At 27.1% G+C, this 20,273-nt stretch overlaps 1 long non-coding RNA gene across 2 annotated transcripts in view; it reads right to left on the bottom strand.

Moving 5' to 3' along the window:
- The window catches only part of LOC142324574 (uncharacterized), a 534,337-nt gene extending 514,992 nt beyond the window's left edge, over positions 1–19,345 (bottom strand). For both annotated transcript variants that reach the window (XR_012756328.1, XR_012756329.1), the window contains exons 1-2: positions 19,237–19,345; positions 3,156–3,203 (exon numbers count right to left, since the gene is read on the bottom strand). This is a non-coding gene — a long non-coding RNA (uncharacterized LOC142324574). The remainder of the gene's footprint in view (positions 1–3,155; positions 3,204–19,236) is intronic.
- Positions 19,346–20,273: the final 928 nt, after the last annotated feature.

Genomic DNA, 20,273 nt, shown 5'->3' with positions numbered 1-20,273 from the left:
ATCTCATTGAAAAAAATAAATATGTTTTTTTATTTAAAAATTTTTTTTTTGTCTTCAGTCATTTGACTGGTTTGATGCAGCTCTCCAAGATCCCCTATCTAGTGCTAGTCGTTTCATTTCAGTATACCCTCTACATCCTACATCCCTAACAATTTGTTTTACATATTCCAAACGTGGCCTGCCTACACAATTTTTCCCTTCTACCTGTCCTTCCAATATTAAAGCGACTATTCCAGGATGCCTTAGCATGTGGCCTATAAGTCAGTCTGTCTCTACTTTTAACTATATTTTTCCAAATGCTTCTTTCTTCATCTATTTGCCGCAATACCTCTTCATTTGTCACTTTATCCACCCATCTGATTTTTTACATTCTCCTATAGCACCACATTTCAAAAGCTTCTAATCTTTTCTTCTCAGATACTCCGATCGTCCAAGCTTCACTTGCATATAAAGCGACACTCCAAACATACACTTTCAAAAATCTTTTCCTGACATTTAAATTAATTTTTGATGTAAGCAAATTATATTTCTTACTGAAGGCTTGTTTAGCTTGTGCTATTCGGCATTTTATATCGCTCCTGCTTCGTCCATCTTCAGTAATTCTACTTCCCAAATAACAAAATTCTTCTACCTCCATAATCTTTTCTCCTCCTATTTTCACATTCAGTGGTCCATCTTTGTTATTTCTACTACATTTCATTACTTTTGTTTTCTTTTTGTTTATTTTCATACGATAGTTCTTGCGTAGGACTTCAACTACGCTGTTCATTGTTTCTTCTAAATCCGTTTTATTTTCGGCTAGAATTACTATATCATCAGCAAATCGTAGCATCTTTATCTTTTCACCTTGTACTGTTACTCCGAATCTAAATTGTTCTTTAACATCATTAACTGCTAGATCCATGTAAAGCTTAAAAAGTAACGGAGATAGGGAACATCCTTGCCAGACTCCCTTTCTTATTACGGCTTCTTTCTTATGTTCTTCAATTATTACTGTTGCTGTTTGGTTCCTGTACATGTTAGCAATTGTTCTTCTATCTCTGTATTTGAACCCTAACTTTTTTTAAATGCTGAACATTTTATTCCAGTCTACGTTATCGAATGCCTTTTCTAGGTCTATAAACGCCAAGTATGTTGGTTTGTTTTTCTTTAATCTTCCTTCTACTATTAATCTGAGGCCTAATATTGCTTCCCTTGTCCCTATACTTTTCCTGAAACCAAATTGATCTTCTCCTAACACTTCTTCCACTCTCCTCTCAATTCTTCTGTATAGAATTCTAGTTAAGATTTTTGATGCATGACTAGTTAAACTAATTGTTCTGTATTCTTCACATTTATCTGCCCCTGCTTTCTTTGGTATCATGACTATAACACTTTTTTTGAAGTCTGACAGAAATTCCCCTTTTTCATAAATATTACACACCAGTTTGTATAATCTATCAATCGCTTCCTCACCTGCACTGCGCAGTAATTCTACAGGTATTCCGTCTATTCCAGGAGCCTTTCTGCCATTTAAATATTTTAATGCTCTTTTATTTTCAGTAGTTTTTTTTAGTTATTATTTTAAAATAAAAGTTATAATTTGAATAAATACTATATTAAATATAACAATGTTTTATTTATATTTCATTTATATGTCACCATTTACCATTAAAGACATCAGAGTTAAATTTTTAATTTTTCTATTATGCAGGTATGTAGAGCTATTTAACTTAGGGGTTCATGGTAAGATTTTGCTATGAAAAGGGTCCAAGGGCATAGTAAATTTGGAAACCACTGATTTAAACTGAGTTGTGGAGTAAATCAGTGTGTACACACAGTCAGCCTATATATAATTCACATAATGTATAGTGTATGATAAAGTTCACACATAACAGAAATCAATTGTAACCAAATTCAAAAAAGTGAAAATGTTATTTTTTACATGCAGAATGCATGTAAAAAATGCATGCGTGTGACAAGTGTCACATTTCCTGCCAGTTGAAGTAGTGTGTCCCCACCTCTTTTCAATTTTTATGTTGAAGAAGCAATTCAAGAACTGAAGGGAAATTTTGAAAATGTAATGATCATAAATAGAATATAGAAAATAAATAAAGCATTAAAGATAAAGAAATGTAAGAGAAAGCAATGTAATGAAGTAATTAATAAGATAGGGAATCATAGTATACCAGAAGTGAGAGAATTGTTATTTAGCCTGTAACTTTGCAAAAAATGTTATCTGCTACAAAAGCTTTAATGCAGAATATAAGTCGGCTATAATCAAATACGAATTTAAGAATTAGAAAGATATTCTTAAAATAACTGTGTGGTACATAGCATTTACTGCAGCAAAACAAAGAAAATAAAAAATATGGGTCTTTGAAATGTATTGTTACACAGTACTTTTTTTTAGGGGTTGGGTTTAATAAAATTCAAAATAAAGAGATTTTAAGATGAAAAGTAATGATAATAGCAACAAGATAAAACAAATAAAATATCATCTATATTTAACAGTAAATAAAAAAATACATATAGTGCATATATATAAGTACTTTTATTACTGTTACACAATTACTAATTATTATTATTATTATTATTATTATTATTATTACTTGTCAATCAATAGATCTGACTTCACCTCTCCTCTCTTAATTAATCTCAACCACTTACATTGTGAAACAATTGTCAAACATATTTAAATGTCTCTTTATTATAAGGAAATAAATACATTAATAAATAATTGATTAATAACATTAAAAGCAGAATGGTTGTTTGATTTCAAATGCATATTACATAATCCGAATTAAAAAAAAATATTTAGTCATAAGCAGACCAGACAAAACAGTGCTACTTTAAACAACCGTACTGTGTCATTCTTATATAGTCACAGATATCAAGAATGTATAATACTTTGTGTCCCAGTTCAGTTTATGAAGTATGTTCATCTAAATCAAATTTGTGTCAGATTGGATCTACATTTTAAATTGTTAAAATTAAGCTTAATTACTGAACTGTGAATTAAACATAGAAAGTAATAAAAGATAAGTTGTGTTTTATCACATTTAATACAACACTTAATATAAAATATGTTACTTATAATTAATGAATTTCATTATGTTATAAATTACAGTATAACCTAAAAATACATATAGAAATTATCTGTGTAGATAACTTACCGTATGTGTCATTTGCAATTCCCATTGTACCAAGTGACAATTACTATTCTGCAATGAAACAAACAAATTGACAAAACATTACACATTATAGAGAAAATCAACAATAATAAAAGAGTTAATAATAATGGTAACAAGTTAACTACATATTCCGGGTAATAAGTATATTAACTAAATACTAGTGTCTCAAATAAATTATTTTCAGAAGAGTAAGCCACACATGGTAGTCTCTTTCATAAACAAATATTATTATAGTTTTGGTGAGTAAAACCTTGAGAATATTACAAGAGAGAATTATAAGTTTCCAAATAAGTAAACTTTCAGACATTTATGTTACTGTTAACAATTTGTATGTTACGTTCAACCAAGAAACAAGTAATAAATATTAAACTTTGTCTTCTACTTGAGAACATAAGAATATAAAATAGTATTTCATTTATTAATAAAATTTACCACTAATAACTTGTAATTATAAAATTTCAATACTTTTTTTTATAAATAATAGCACTGGAAAAAATAATTATATAATATACTGAAATCATTATGTAGAAAAAAGGAAATGTTCATATAAATAATATTTCATAATTTTTTAAGATAAAATCAGCAGAATTTTACAAATTAATTATAATTGTCAAATATCTTAAACATCATAATTACTTAAAATGGTATGACGAATTTCTCTTAATAAAATCCCCAATAATTCTGATTGATAAATTGTTAATATTCAAATATTAATTTTATACGAGTGTCTATGTATATGTATGTATAATATATATATATATATATATATATATATATATATATATATATATATATATATATATATATATATATATATATAAATTATTAATTTATATATATTATATAATTAATGAAATTTATAAGGTAATTGAAAACTTATTCATAAAAATAGTGTCCATTATAAAACATCAAGTAACACATTTCTATTTGGATATTATTAATATTTGGTGTTTTACTATACATTACAACCTGTGACAAGCATTTACACACATATTCTAATATTATTATTATATATGAAAAAATTCCAGACTGATTTTAAATTAACCAATAGGCAATGAAATTTATGCCTGAACAGTTAACACTTCTACTCATTATGCATGACCTTGAATTACTAAATTTTGTGAAAAAACCTTTTAATAATAGTAATTAATTTATGTTTTAAATACTTGTCTTTTCACAATCAGGCAATACTGAGGCGGAAGCTGGATTATTTTTTCTAACAGTACAGTACTCTGTCAAATGAATTATCTTCTTATTATATTAAATATGTGGTTATCAAACATATCTTTTGTAAAAAGATTAATTGTATGCTTAAATCAATGAATTGTATATAAGAGGATATTAGCTTATTAATTAACAAAATTTTAAATGATTTAAAAAAAAATAAAATAATTTATTTAACAATTACGATCAGTTATGAAGTACACTTACGGCATTAAATTTTAATAATTTAAGCATTACATTTAACCTTTCATTTTAGGAAAAATTAAGATACCAGGCTAGATCTGATAAGTAGGCTTATTGTACAACCATCAGACAGAAACAAAGTACACAGTTTCATCTACAGGTAGCTGCATACCAGATCTGCAAATACACAGGAAACAGATAGACCAGATCATAGGATACATTAACTTTGTAGATACCAGCATTCTCGGTAAAGTTGGTAGGATCAAACTTGCAAAACTGAAAATTCTGGATCACAGCAAAGACCCAATTTTTTTCTAAGAGCATTTACTAAAATAAGATTAGTGTATGCTATATTTTACAAAATAAATATAAAAATACAATTAATAAATTAAATATAATTATGTTGTTTATATATAGTAATTGCAAACAATTAGTGTAGCATAAATGGTAAAAATGAAATACTTTAATTATGAATCATCAAGAATAAATAGTTAACACTTTTAATATATAATTAATGTCTGCTGTGGTTTTGTCCATCACAGTTACTGATAATATTAATTTTAAATCACAAATACAAATATAAAATGGTCTGCCATTTTAAAATAAAAATTAGATATATACATATTGTCCTTCATGTATAAGTTAAGGTAAACTCAGTTAAAATTTAACTAAGATTACAGTGTGAGTCGTAAGGAGGACTCTTAGACAAACCACAGTACAATGCAAACAAGGCCACCCAGAGATAAACTCAAACCTCTTCTACCCAACCTACTCATGGTTTCTTAAAAGATAAGAGCATTTTTATAGAGAAGAGAGTAACACATTATTAACAGATGATTTTGCACTGGCCAGCTTAAGTATATTGTATAACAAATATTAAATCAATCCTTGGTAAATATAAATAGCAGGGTAAGATCTATATCCACAAAAATAAAAATGAAGGAGTGATCAAGGGCAAGGAAAAGGGGTGGTGATAAGAAATAATAACCTATTTTCACAGAACCAGCAATAAGATAAACAACGCCATTTAAAAGAAACCTCAAATCCCATTCCAGGTAGCAGATATCCATCTCACAAAAAAACCCTCAGGGTCAATCAAGAGATATTTTCTTTCAAAAATTAAAGAGTCACCCCAGATTACCACAGAATTTTGAAAGGAACAACCTTGCGTATCTTGAAATATGACGTACGTATCCAACTGAATTAAAATTGATCTGCCAGATCTGGCACATTTGAAACGTAAAATTTCATAGGATGACAAAGAAAAAATTTCATCAATAAAATGAAGCCTTAAGTAACAAAGAAGAAAATAAAGAGTACCAGTAACAAAGTCCGTAGTATATTCATATGTAATTTTATTATTCATGTTTATTACATACAACATTGTTAGTGTTGCAAATGATTCTAATGTTGCTTTTATTTAAAATTAACCTCATTGTCATTAACTGCATTAACATGTAATATCTTTATCTTTCATAGCATTGTTCTCTGTATCATATGTTTATGTCATCAATGTAGAATTTAACTGTTTATTGTTTTATTGTGATAAACAATTCATTGTTTTGGCCCAATCAAAAAGGAACATTCTGAAACAATTTACACAAACATACCAAATCATAGGTACAAGATTCGGCTAGTATTAGAATAAATAATGATATAATTTGTTTTTGTATGTTCCATAGTTAATTTGACATTTGTTTTGCTATTTTTCAACAAATAATATTTTATTATGTTCTAGTAAATAAATAAATAAAATTAAAAAAAAAACACCAAAATATTAATAAAAATATTCAAATTAAAAAAAAATTATAATAATATTGAATCTATGCCATTTAGATGCATAATCACAAACCAAAATATTTTTCATATTTTTTGGTAAGATATCAGTTCCAAGTATTTTTGCTTTCCTACTGAATTTAGCTAGAAGATCTATATTAAAAGGAAAAGTATGTATCATACTTTTATTAAGTATGAGAATTAATACGAAAATAAATGTATCGTGTTTTTTCAAATCTCTACATTTAAGGGTCTAACTAATCATCTAGACAAACAAACCTGAGTCAGTTTGTATATGCATACTTATGTACGAATGTATTTACATATGTGTCACAATGCTGTTATGATCTTACATCTTAGGATTGATCAGATTCTGTTCAAATTTGGCTAAAATATTTCTATGAATGGGTTATTGATCTTGTTATTTTTCCAAAATTTCCTAAGACATTGGGGGATATGTGGGGGGGAAGTCGTGAAAAAATTGATTTTGATTTTCTTCAGAGACATTTTAGAAAAATTGTATTAAAACAAAATGTTTCTACAATGCATATAATTGTATATATAAAAAAAAACTTTAAACCCGCATAAGATTGTAAAATACATCTTTAATTCTTTTTGCATTATTTCCTTTCGATTCAAATGTTTTTCAAAGATTTTTTGAAAGTTTGTACACCATTTATACAGCTATCTGTTTAAAATTATAGACCCTGAACCTAAAATAAAAAAAACTTTTCAAAACTTTCTTTTTCATATTTTAGCCTTTACTAAAAGGGGTGTTAAAGAAAACTTTAATAAAGTAATTATTAAACTTACATATATGAAAATATTTTTTTGGGAATTTGTTTCCCACCTCAAAAAAAGGTTCTGCCTGGCAGCTGATGAGCTGTCATCTGCGGGGAAGTCCAGTCAAATGAACATATGATGTTCGACTTCCCAGCTCTTAGGGGGGCCAGAACTCAGGCCACCCCGGAACTTAGAGGTCAAGGGGAAAATTTGCCACTCATAAGCGGCAAGTCAATATGGTGTGAGCTGCATTGTCAGACCATGTGGGAGTTCCTTGATGCCGTTGCTTTGTTCAACCAGCGTCAGTAGTTAAAGGGATATAAGACTCCTACCGCTTGCTGTAGGAAGCTACCCTCGAGAAATAGCTGGCTGTCGGTCAAATGTAGCTCCAAGCACTTTAACATTGGTGGACAGGTACTTGCTGGCATTCAGTGACCTAGGCATGGCAGTGAATTGCTGTCTTAACAATATAAATTTAATTTATTGAATGTCATATATATTTTTGTAGTTGATGGGGTGCGCCTACCCATTTTAGAATATATGACAAGTGAGCGGTGGGACACAAAGCGTGTGTGGCACCATGCTTAGTTCACTTACGCAATTAGGTTAGCTCTAGAAGCTAGTTAGGACACTGGTTGTTAAACTGATTCGAGACTCAGTAGCCATTTGTGGTACAGACATTCAGTCTTATACTTTAGAGCGACCGAATGGGGTGGTGGCAGGAGAAATACCATGCAAATCAATCAATCAATATTATGTACATTGGTAATAAAATAAATGAAAGACAACTATTAAGTTTGTTATTAAATTTGTTTTATTATTAAGTTTGTTTTTCTCGTTTTGTTCTAGTACAAATAAAACAGAAGACTTCATATCAAAATATGGGGTACCTAGATATGCTGTACATAAATATTTATTCATAAGACAACAAATAAATTTGGCTAAAATTAACATATAGTAAATTAAATTGTCTTATAATGTACATTATGAGAATAATGAGAAAAATTATATTTTGTATTTATTATATAAAGGGCCAGCTGCTAATATTAAATTTAATACAAACTGTAAGTACTATTTAATACAGAATGTAGTAATAGGAAATAACTACTTCTACCTAAGATGACAAAAACCGATTTAGTACTATGCGACAACTGTTACAGTGATAAGCATGCTGGATTCTCATTCAACTACTGAAGGTGCAACTTCCAAAGAAGTTGTACCTTCAGAAGGTACAAGTTGTAAAAGTTGTACAAGTTGTAGAAGTTGTAAAAAAAATTGTTACTACGCTTGGTGTTACTATTTGCATTTCAAAATAATAAATACTGATAACAGAGTAAGAAAAAAGAAAGGAGAGCTATTTACAAGCGCAGTGAATTAGTCTAATTATGTAGATCTTAAAGATTAGCTGTTACATTAAACTTTGCTTATGATCAGCAAGGTAGTTGTGACGAAAACATAGGGTGAATGTAGTGTTGCCCAATGTAACAAGGCTTATCAAATTCCTTTGGCTCTGAGAACTATACATAATTAGGTAACAATAAATACATTATAGTAAGTAACTAGACAACTAAAATTTCATTAAAATAATAAACTGCATCTTCTGTAACCTGATTGTTATGTTGTTCTCCAGATGATCAAAATTAAACAATGCTGAGTGCAATTTCACTACGTGATATAAGCATTTATTATTAGGTATTAACCGTTCTATTATTCTAATCAAAATTAAAACAAACAAATTTTTTTTAAAATAAAATATATGAGTTTTCATCTAAATAAAGGAAAAGAATAAAATACAGTGAACTCTGTCTGCATGCTAATATGAATATCCACAGAACACTGGTAAATTTACACTGGATATTGTGACAAATTATTACATGATATTATCTGGGGAACATATTGAATTGTAACAGATGACATAAGAAATGAAGCATTGGCTTAACGTCCCCCAAATACAAATTACAAAAGATGAAATCTTTATTGCAATTATTTCATGTTGAAAATTTTTCATGTACTCTCTTCATGTCAAAGCTACTGCCTACTATGTCCAACCATTCAGTCAGTTATTCTGTCTTCTCATATTTCACAAAGCAGGTACAATAAGATTCAATAATATACTTTCATTTACATTTTAACAAGGCTAGTTTAAAATAGCTAAATGGAACACGGAAGCATAAATCAAGGGATTTTATGATTTAATATTAGCGAAAAAGGAAAATGTTTGATTCTAAAAACATTATCATGTATTGAAAATGGATATGCAATCTAAATTGTACCTGATGATTAAAAATACCTTTAACTATAAAGCATTTGCACTTTTCAAAAGCAGTAAAATTTTTTTCTTTATATCCTGCATGTGAAATTTTTAAAAATTTGAGTCATCTATGTTTGATAGTGTATTGTTTTGTTATCAAATGTACGTTGTGTAATCACAATGAACCTTACACACTAAAATTTTAAAATCTCATGCACACCGTATAGGAAAAATTACATACACAAACAAATTTTGAAAGTTTAATTTGTGTTATTCAATATTTTTTTTTGCATATGTAGGTAACAAATAACCTACTTGTTTGACCAATTTAAAAGTTTGTAGCATTCATTCCTGATGATCATATAACCTTCATAACTGGAGGCTTATAATCAAAATTAGCCAGTTTTCACTTGTTTATGTAAATCACGTTTTGAGGTGGATTAAACTAAATCTTTAATTCACTCTAGCCATTATACTACTTTACTCTCATTACTTTAAACCGAAGTCTGATCAAGCAAGATAACAAAAAATGCTCGAACATGTAAAAATGAAACACACGTTCATCAAGGATAAGTTAATGCTACAACAATATATGTAATTATTAATTTTTTGTTTAAAATTCATACAACCCTGAATTCCTGTTGTTAAAAGAAAAAAGGTGAATTATACCTCATAATTACAAATTACACTGCATCATCATTCATTTTAAAACTGTTATTAGCCCAAAAGCATACAGAAATACTTTTTTAAGTAACTAAAGTTATTACGCGAATACAAATATTTAAAATACATACAAAAAATATAGATTTTCTACAACACATGCACATATTTAAACAGAAGTATATTTTTAATATCATAGTGCAGATCATAACTTATCGTAGGAAGTGAGAGGGTCACTAGGGAAACTTTTTTTTTTTATGTAAACTTTTAAAGTTTGATTAAAAAGATCTTGCTAGTAGAAACAAATGGTACCTGCTTGTAGAATAATAACTATGAATTTGAGGTTTACTGAATATTAAACCGTAAAACTTCAGCACATAGCAAATTAAATACTAAAGGCAGTGAAACTGAATTAAAGTAACACAATAAAAGAATTCAGTAACGTTTATAAAATATTAATATTAAGAGTATTAAAAAAAGAAACATCAAGTACTTAAGTATAAATATTGTAATAAGTAGAAATAAAACTCCTTTAAATATTTTATAATACTAAAGTTTTTTCAAATGTTCTTCCGCTTATTTCCTATTATATTTTTTATGACTGCTATTATCTTGAAAAGAAAGGAAATATAATTTTTTTCCACATAAAATCCTGTAAAATTAAATCAGCAAAATTGTCAAAGAAATAAAAAAAGATTATGAAATAAACATTTACAGTAAAATCTTTAAACACAGAATATAAAAATATATTTACTAAACAGATGAAAATGATTTTTAATTTCTATTTCATTCGGCTGACTTTATAACTTTTATATTTCATAGCAACACAACTTGAAATGTTCTAACTATAACTAAACCTAAATCACCACGCTTAGCTTAATAGGACAAAATGTATTGTTTTTTAAAAACTAATTTAGTTCCCTTATTTATAACAGTATAAAAAAATTTCCTCATGCAATATTTGGGGCAGTACAATATTCATTAGTCAATATAAGTTGAATGTATATCAATTTTTAAGTGCAAAAATAAAAGTAGGAGGTACTCAATTTGATAGGCATGTTTTTTGAGTGTATGTTAAAACATTACTCTTTAACAAATGGATTAATTTTTTTAATTCTCTTTTTTGTACAGCAAGTTCCTCTAGTGATCCTGTAATAATTTTTTCAAGATAAATTACGCATAGACTTTTTAAACAAAAAATTATATTCTCTAGACAGAAGATTTGAAGAAGACATTTTTTTTTTGCCAAGATCTTTCTTACTACATTATTAGAGTACAATAATATATAGTCTGACATTCAAAGTTTTATCATGTGAAAATTCAAGAAAACTAATACTTAAATGTAGAAAAAACAATATGCATTCTACAGAGCTCTTATTATATTCTCTCCATAACTATGTTGTTTCTCTGCAATCATTTTCTTATTTTTATTAAATTTCAGAATTTTTGCGTTAAATTAACTGTAAGTGTCTTTTTCATACAAATAATATTTATTGTAGAATAAAATATAAAATAAAACTAATAAAAAAACAAATAAACAAAAAATAATAATAAAACTGATTTTTTAAATAATTTTTTTTTATTCTTCTTTAAATTTCAAACTTTTAGACTTTAATAATTAAGTTTTAGTAAGTAAGTGCTATTTGGTTGCTTTCAATTTGGCAACAACTTCTAAAAGTCAGAATTAAAAATTGTAAAACTATTATTTTTCTGTTTTTATTGTGGCTTATTACATTAGTTCATTTAAAATTTATTTACACTTGTTATGTGTTTTGTTCATTTAATTATTTCCCATAAGGTTCCTACACTTGTAAGAGTAAAAGAACCACCTATACTTCCTGAATTTGTATACTTCTCTGGTGATAATCTTAATACCATTACTGATAACAGCAATGAAGTACCTGTGTGTTATTTGTATGATTTATATCATACATTTTTCATACAATTTTTTAATTATATTAATTAACAAAAAATTAAAAACTTCAGATATGTATAATTATCACAAAACTGAAAAATAAACAAATTAAAATATTTTTAACGAACAAAGATTTAGATTAGCCATAATAAAAACTATTTTCAATGTATTATTATAATATACCTAAATCAAAACCAAAATAAAAATTTACTAGCTATAGGAAGAATTGACACTACCGTATGATCTCATTGAGAAAGTTGAAAATTAAATGAATATTTGAAACAAAAAGTTTTAAGAACATTTATAAAAACACGAAAAATGTTTTTCTAAAAATAAGGTAAAATGACAAAAAACGAAGATAAATTTAAGCAGAAATCTGTATTAGAAATATGAAAACACAGGCCTTATTTTGTTCTACATATTAACCAATATTTTTCTAAAAATAAATTCACCAAAATTTTAAAAAAGTTGTTGGTGGACAATAATATAAGGCATTAATTTTTAATAATTTTGATATGAGAAGGAAATTAAGAAGAAAGTTAAAACAAAAAAGCTGACAACACAGTTGTAGGACTTTTCCATCACATGGCTTTTTGCTGATGCATGGCTTACACACACAATTTAATTTAAGATATTTATTATTTTATTTAAATACAATATTTTTTGTATATTTAATTCAATGATTCTAACTTAAGTGTGCACGCATACTGTACTTCATTCACACGGGTGTTGCAGTACTAGCAGCCAATTTAAATGTTATTCATTTATTTAATTCTACTGCTCACCTATGGCATCACAACATACAGATGACTATAGAGTAGTCTGGCCGCTAAGTGGGATGTGTAACAGAGGGGGTGGCTGGGTTAAGATGTCACTTTGATTGGGGAACAAATTTGTGGATCCAACAAGATGCTAATAGAAAAAACTGCCATGAAAAAACCCACTGTACTGCCTTCTACAACGTTTCAAAATTATTACTATTTTTTGGAGTGGGGTTGGAGGAATTTAGCAAAAATTTTTTACAAAAGTTGTTTATTAATATTCACAAAACTATCAAAAAAAAATATAACCTTAATTATGCAAACTCTGGGGACGATTTCGTTTTTCTTCTGTATCACCCACCCCTTGAACTTTTTAACTGAGAATTTAACAGTATCAATGCCCCTACTGTAGAAATATTATAGCCAAGTTTGGTAAAAATTGGTCAACTAGTCCTGGAGATATAAGGTGATTTACATGCCAACATATATACATGCATACATATGTAGCACATTTTATTGCGGAATTTTCAATGCCATTTTTCGGTTTTCTGGGGTTCTTAGGGGTCAATTCATAAAGATTTGGTGAAAACCAAACATACCCAATTTTGACTGATCATCATACTTTCCCTTCTATATAGCTATACCTGCTATACAGATGAGAAAGTAAAAGGGTTAGTGTAAAAAAATGAATGAATGATATTAAAGTACAACCAAAAGATGACAGAACTGATCAACCAAATTTGACATGTTTTAACTTAAGAACAACTACATTGTGAATGAATTAAAACAGGAACTATGTTGTAGGTACTATAGACTTTGTAAAGACTATCAAAGAGATAATTTAAAACAATATAATAAACCAGTACTTAGTAAGTAATTAAGTAATTAGAAAAGTAGTTTTCACATTCCTAATACCATGGAAGGCTAGTGTAATGTAACAGCATAGGTTGCATGAAGTCAGTCACTGATCCTGCAATACTTCTTAAATGCAAGCTTCTTAAATATTTGATTTAAAATTAACATTTTCAGCATTGTTTCAATTTTTAATATTAAAGTCAAAAACAAGTTCTTCAAATTTGAATTTTTTTTTCTTTTACTAAGTTTTATTTACTGCATATTTCACAAAGCTTATTTATTCCAAACGAAAAAATTAATATTTTTAAACTCCAACATTTTGAGTTTTAAAATAACATTTAGAAAACTATTATGAACCAGTTCTGTGACACATTTATTTCAAATTTTTTAGGTTAAATAAAACCTATTTTTTTCTCTAGAATATATGTCCTAGCATTTTAGTAGATTATTAACATAAAAAAATCAGAATGAAATTTTCTGTTGGTTAATAGTAGTATAACTTAAAACAAAGCATTTCTTGATATATGTTTTTTAAATTACTCCATATATTGGTGTAAAAGTTTATCAATCAATCTACATAAATCAGAATAATTAAATAATGTTCATTTTGTGGGCTGATTTTCAGCCTCTTACATCATCTTGTATTTCTTACCTCTTGATCCTTTCTTCCCTGGACAGATAACATGGAGTTTGAATTGAATGCCTCACTGGCTCCATTTATTACTCCATCTATTTTCTGGTGAGCGTGTCACTTCCTTAGTAGGGTGGTAAGAATGCATGTAGGTCTATAAAAGGATTCTGTTTCTTTTTGGATGTTTATTCAAAAGCCTAACTGTTGGTTTTAGTGCTAGTTGGGAAAAATCAGGCCTTTGCTCCTTCATTTGATCAATAATGAGTATAAATATTATAATCGTTGAATTTAGAGAGTCTGAGAGGGGATAGGGAGAGAGAGGAGGGAGGGAGGGAGATTGAGTAGGTGTGTTATGAGGGATGTGTGAATTTACATGTAAATGATTCTTTTTATCAAAAAGTACTAATCAATAAAGTACTATAAATCTTTTTTTTATTTTTTATTGTATTGCCAGTAACTTACTTAAAAGATTCAAATATTGTTTTGTGAAATTTCAAAGATAATAGCCTGTAAATAACATCTTAAACATAAAACTAAAACCATATGAGCCAACTTTTTTTTTTAATCAGTAAAAAACCATTGCTAAAGTAAAATATAAAACAGATGATACATGATGATATGTTATTCTTATTTATAAAATAAAGTCGCAGAGGTAAAGATGAAAATGAAAATGGTAATTGTCATAAAACATAGTTTGTTCAGTCAGGTAGTTTTTATATGATATTTAAACAATTATCTGACCCTTCTTCCTTTGTATTGGAAGAATGGTGAGGAAAAGCCTTTGTAACACTCTCTCCCATGATATGTAGTAATTCAATGAAGAGTAATCAACCATTAACCAGATGTTTTTGTACTAAATAATACAATTATTTCTTCTAACATTCTTATATAAAGTTAAGTAAAACATATTACAACATATTAATATTACACTATTGATTATGTAGTAACAACAGTATAACTTTAAAAATAAAAATCATCACATCCACCCTACAATATCATATTTTTGAAAACTAAAAAAAATAGATTGCTTCAACAGATGACATTAATAAAATAAAATTCTCATGAAAAACTAAAAAAATTGTTTAATTAAAGAAAGGTTTCTTTTCTTACTTTATCATTTTTTTCTCAGCGATAAGTAACAAAAGCTATAATATTATACTGTCCAATTTTTTATTATTAATATTTTTAGTATTAATTCAACAACTAAATAGATTCTTACAATAAATTTAAATAATCATTTCACACCTGAAACCAATCAAAACATAAAATAAAGTTTAGAGACTGACCGATAACAAAAATAGACAATTTTAAAATTTACAAAAATCCTCCCCTACCATTATGCTGTCATAAAAATATATTAAACCAACCTCACATCACAAAAGTGCTTCTTATATATTATAGTGCCTTCTATTTTTTTATTTTCCTGCTGCCACCACCATTCCTGTTTCAAAACAAAACAAAAAAATTGCCTAACAAAATTGTTACACTTCTATGCTCATAGACAAGCTCAAATATAAAAAATGAACAATAAATTCAGAAACAAGACATAACCCATTAGAGGATTACATAACACTTGTATAGAAAAACCTAATTTCATAACACACTGCCTCAACCTTCAACTACATCCTTTCTTTAAAAACTCAACATAAAAGAACTTAACTTCTATACTCAAACATATTCAATACAAACCAACACAACTTCACAAAAGTTTCTAAAGTAATTGTTACAACTATCCACCAAATTTTCTAGAAGATAAACTGGAAGGTCATTTTATATGTACTTAAAAGAACATATAAAATGCATTTAACACATCACAACAAATAAATAATCTCATAAATAATGAACTTAACAACGACCATATTACACACATATAAAATAAGAATTAAAAATGCCTTACGTATGTAATACATAAAGAACAAAAGCTCAATAGTAGTTAGGTCAAACAATCACACTCATTTGAAGTCTAATAATGTTTTTAATGGCTTACTTTAATTCAAATTATCGTTCATCTTCTAAAACAAAATGTAAAACTCATCTACACTAATCCCTTCTCATTTCAAATATTTTAAACTAATGACCATTCATATCACAGAACACTGAATTATGTCAATACCACAGCAAAACATGACTGTTCATTAAGAACAAGTTGGTGTTACAACATTAAAGGTTTTTCAAATTAGATTTAGTACACCTTATAAGACTAATTAATTAAAATGGATTAAGTAAAAGATATTAATTTGCTTCTTCCAATAGACACTTTACTTTTATTCAATGTGTTTTTGTAGTTACAAACTTTTGAACTTGTAACTAACGTTGTTTCACCAATTTAGTACAAGGTTTATGGAAGAAATCAACTTTAAATTTATTTTTAAAAAATTCAATTTCATGCAAAAAGAATATTAATTAAATTCTAAATCAGAGATACTGCAACAAAAAAAAACATTCTTTTTTAAAAATAACTTGAAAATAACTGGTAGTTGAATGTGAAATATTAATTCCTTGCTATTTCACAAAAACCACAATTTCCTCAAAAATCACTGTCATTACATGAAAAATTATAAGTGCATAATGAAACTAAGCCACTATGAATTCCATAAAAAAATAAATTGCTAGGTGCAACTTAAAAAATTATATAAATAAATTATAATCTGTTTAATCAATCCATCTGTTCCGTTAAAGATGGTTTATCAATAATTTTATAAATAAAACCTTAGCAAGTCAATTATCAATGGAAAATTTTCAAAAAATATGCATTTTATATCAGAGATTGGTAATAAGTTTTTTTTCCAATAAACATAACACTATAAGAAATTTACTTCTGGGTTCTTAAATAATATGATAACTCATACTTTATTTTCATGAATTTCTATTAGCTGATCATTTTACTTGAGAGTAATCAACATATATTAAAGACAAACAATTTGCGTAAAATTGAACTCAAGTATAGCAGAATGCAATCTCACACTGATAAACATCAAGGATATGGGTAAATTACATCTGAAAAAAAATTACTGAAAATGAAAAATGAGTGTTGCCATGGTTCATTCAATTATTAACAACAAACTTACTGACTAAAATGCTTGTTTCTAAATATATTAACAGGAACAATAAGGAAACAGATGTTTCCTACATAGAAAAAAAATTAGTCAAAATGTAATAAAGGAGAAGAATCTTTTTAATCACTAGATAAGAAATGCATTCATAATGGAATAAATCATGAAATACAGGATGGAGGTATCCAACTTATTCAGTCAGAAGAAATTTAAGAACCATTTATCAGCCAGTGAAATGACATATATACTTTTTTTGCAATATCAAGGGTCCAACCTCACCTAGGGATGTCATTTTTTGAAAGGATATCATACTATCAGTAAGTCAAAAATAAAATAAACTAATAATTCTAAAAAGTTGATTTGCAGTTTGCAGTGGAAACAATTTCTTGTCAGAAACTCTTCAATTTATACAAAAAATTGAATCAAATGATTACATCACAGGCACCATGGCCCTTTAAACTTTATGATTGTCATTGGAAACCTTAAGGAGTCATTACTTGAAGTAATATTTAAAAAAAAAAAAACAGCAAATTAGTACAAAAGTAATTTGAACTTTTTAATTTAAAAAATAAACAATTAATTAAATAAACTATTTTTCTCAACATTTATATAACAATATTTCTCCAATATATAATTAATAATTTATCAACCTAAAAACTGCTTCAACGCTAACTACTGTTACTACAATCCGTTATATAAACCTTGGTCAGCACTGTTTAAAACCAGTATCAATAGTTTAAGGCTGGTAATTTTCTTCTCCCTCACTAGTTTCCACAACCACATAATATTACAGATACATTGGCTAGATAAAGTGTACAAAACAAAATTAATATATTTCCACCTCATACATAATAACACATTAGTCAATGATGCAGTTCACAGAGTACAACTTACAACATATTAAATATTATTAGCAAATATATTAAAAATGTTAATTGCTGCTTTATCATTCTAAAAAACAAAATTAGTATAAGTAAAAATATCAGATAAAAAAGATATATAAATGATATTAATATTAGACAGATGGAACATTAAAAAACATTTTTAATTAAAGCCTATTTAATATTCACAATATTCAATTTTTTTTATTTTATAAAATTTTTTTTTTTTTTCATAAAAAAAATTGTTTCTAGAAATAACCTCATTTCATTATTCAACCTTTTTCTAACTAGACCATTCTTTGAATAATATAAAAAGAAATAACACCTTGAACTTTGCTAATGAAGATATTCTGCTTATAAATATATAAAGAAAAAGAAGATTATAATTACATAGTTCTTTTATTAAAAATAACAAAAGTGAAGAAGAAAAGAATATTTTCAATTTAAAAAGTAAATCCTTACCTAATTAATTAAGTTCATATTTACACCTAATTTATAGAAATTGTAAGCTCCACATTGTAAGGTATAGATTAAAGTAAAGTATTTTGCCTTCACATAAGGTAAATTATATTCATTGTTAATTAAAAGAAATGTCTAATTGAAAGTTACAACGAAGAAAAACTGGTATAATTAATTCTTAAGTCGACATTTACCAGCAATCCACTTAATTTTATTATAACTGCAGAAAATCATTTTAAAATAATTTGCAAACTCTAAACCCTTTCTTAACTCAAATAATTAAATATCGTAATGTCTGAACTCAGATAATTATTAAATTCTCTAACAAAGTAATACATTAGCTTAAAAAATGTACAATGGCTCTAGGAGATACTCAAATACTTTGTATCTTGAAATTAAAATTTGTTTGTTAAATTTAAAAGATTTATTCATCTCTAAATTAAAATAAAAAAACTCATAAAATCCTTTTGACACAAACAACTCGATAAATAAAAAGTTCTACTGTAAAAATCTTCCATAACTTAATTAAAAAAAAACAAAAAACATTTATCTAAACTAAATCTAACATGAATTGATCAGAAATATGTAACTTATTAGGCTATAATAACGTTATCTTTTAATATTTACTTACTTTATTCAAACAACACTCTTAATGTAGTTTTATGAGGCAAAATAAACTGTCTAACCTAAATCGCGTTCGCGCACAAATAGACTAATACATTTACGAAACGCTGACGTTCCCTCTAAAACTGTACCACTTGCAACAACAAAAAAATCTGACGGACACTACGTGACTTCCTTGTACGCCTACTAAATTACATATACACATTTTTTTTTAAATGAAAAGTACATAACATTTTATTTCATTAATAACTTCTGATATTTTTTCATTATTTTTTTTTTTTTTTGTTATTTAATTATTATTCATCGTAAAACTTTTTTTTACAATGAGAGGTTAATAATTATTAATAAATCAACATATTTAAATTAAAAAAAGAGATGTCTGAATCGAACCGATTTGCCCTCCCCCTAAGATCCAAATATTTCTTTAATTAAAATTTTATTTGGCTGTAACTCTGGAACCAATAAAAATAAGTACCACTTATGATATATCGTTGAAAAGCTCTCAACAACGGCTTATTACTGCAGTTAAGAAAAAGTCCATTTTCGCGATCACAATACTTCCTTTACTTCGTACAAGGAAGTAAAAAATTAGGAATAAAATAATCAAAGTCTTAAGTTACAATTTTCAAAAATAGGCTAAATACAAGTACATAGATTATATATGTAAAACATAAAAGGTTTTATTATTACAGTTAATATAAAATTTTATTACTATTATTAATATTTCTGACAGTATTTTATATTACAATAATATAATATTAATAATTAAAGTTTATTATTATACAGGATAAAGAAAGTAAGTTCCTTCGTAATGTTTTTTACAGTTGTTATTATAGAGAATTCTGACCGATGCCATCTCTACTTTAGACTACTACGTTTTAAACTAATCAACAATTTTAACTGCCTAATGATTCCACCAAACTGGATTCAACATTATTTTTTTAAATGGTACAATAGTCAAATGACTATAGTCATTTCCATACAAAATTTAACGGAAAAAATCGATGGCGAAATCCGCGCAACGAAATTTCTACCCATTTTAGT

This window comes from Lycorma delicatula, chromosome 5 (assembly GCF_047948215.1).
Source record: "Lycorma delicatula isolate Av1 chromosome 5, ASM4794821v1, whole genome shotgun sequence".
Lineage (NCBI taxonomy): Eukaryota > Metazoa > Arthropoda > Insecta > Hemiptera > Fulgoridae > Lycorma > Lycorma delicatula.
Note: the sequence above shows the minus strand (reverse complement) of the source record. Positions and strands in the feature narration are given on the sequence as shown.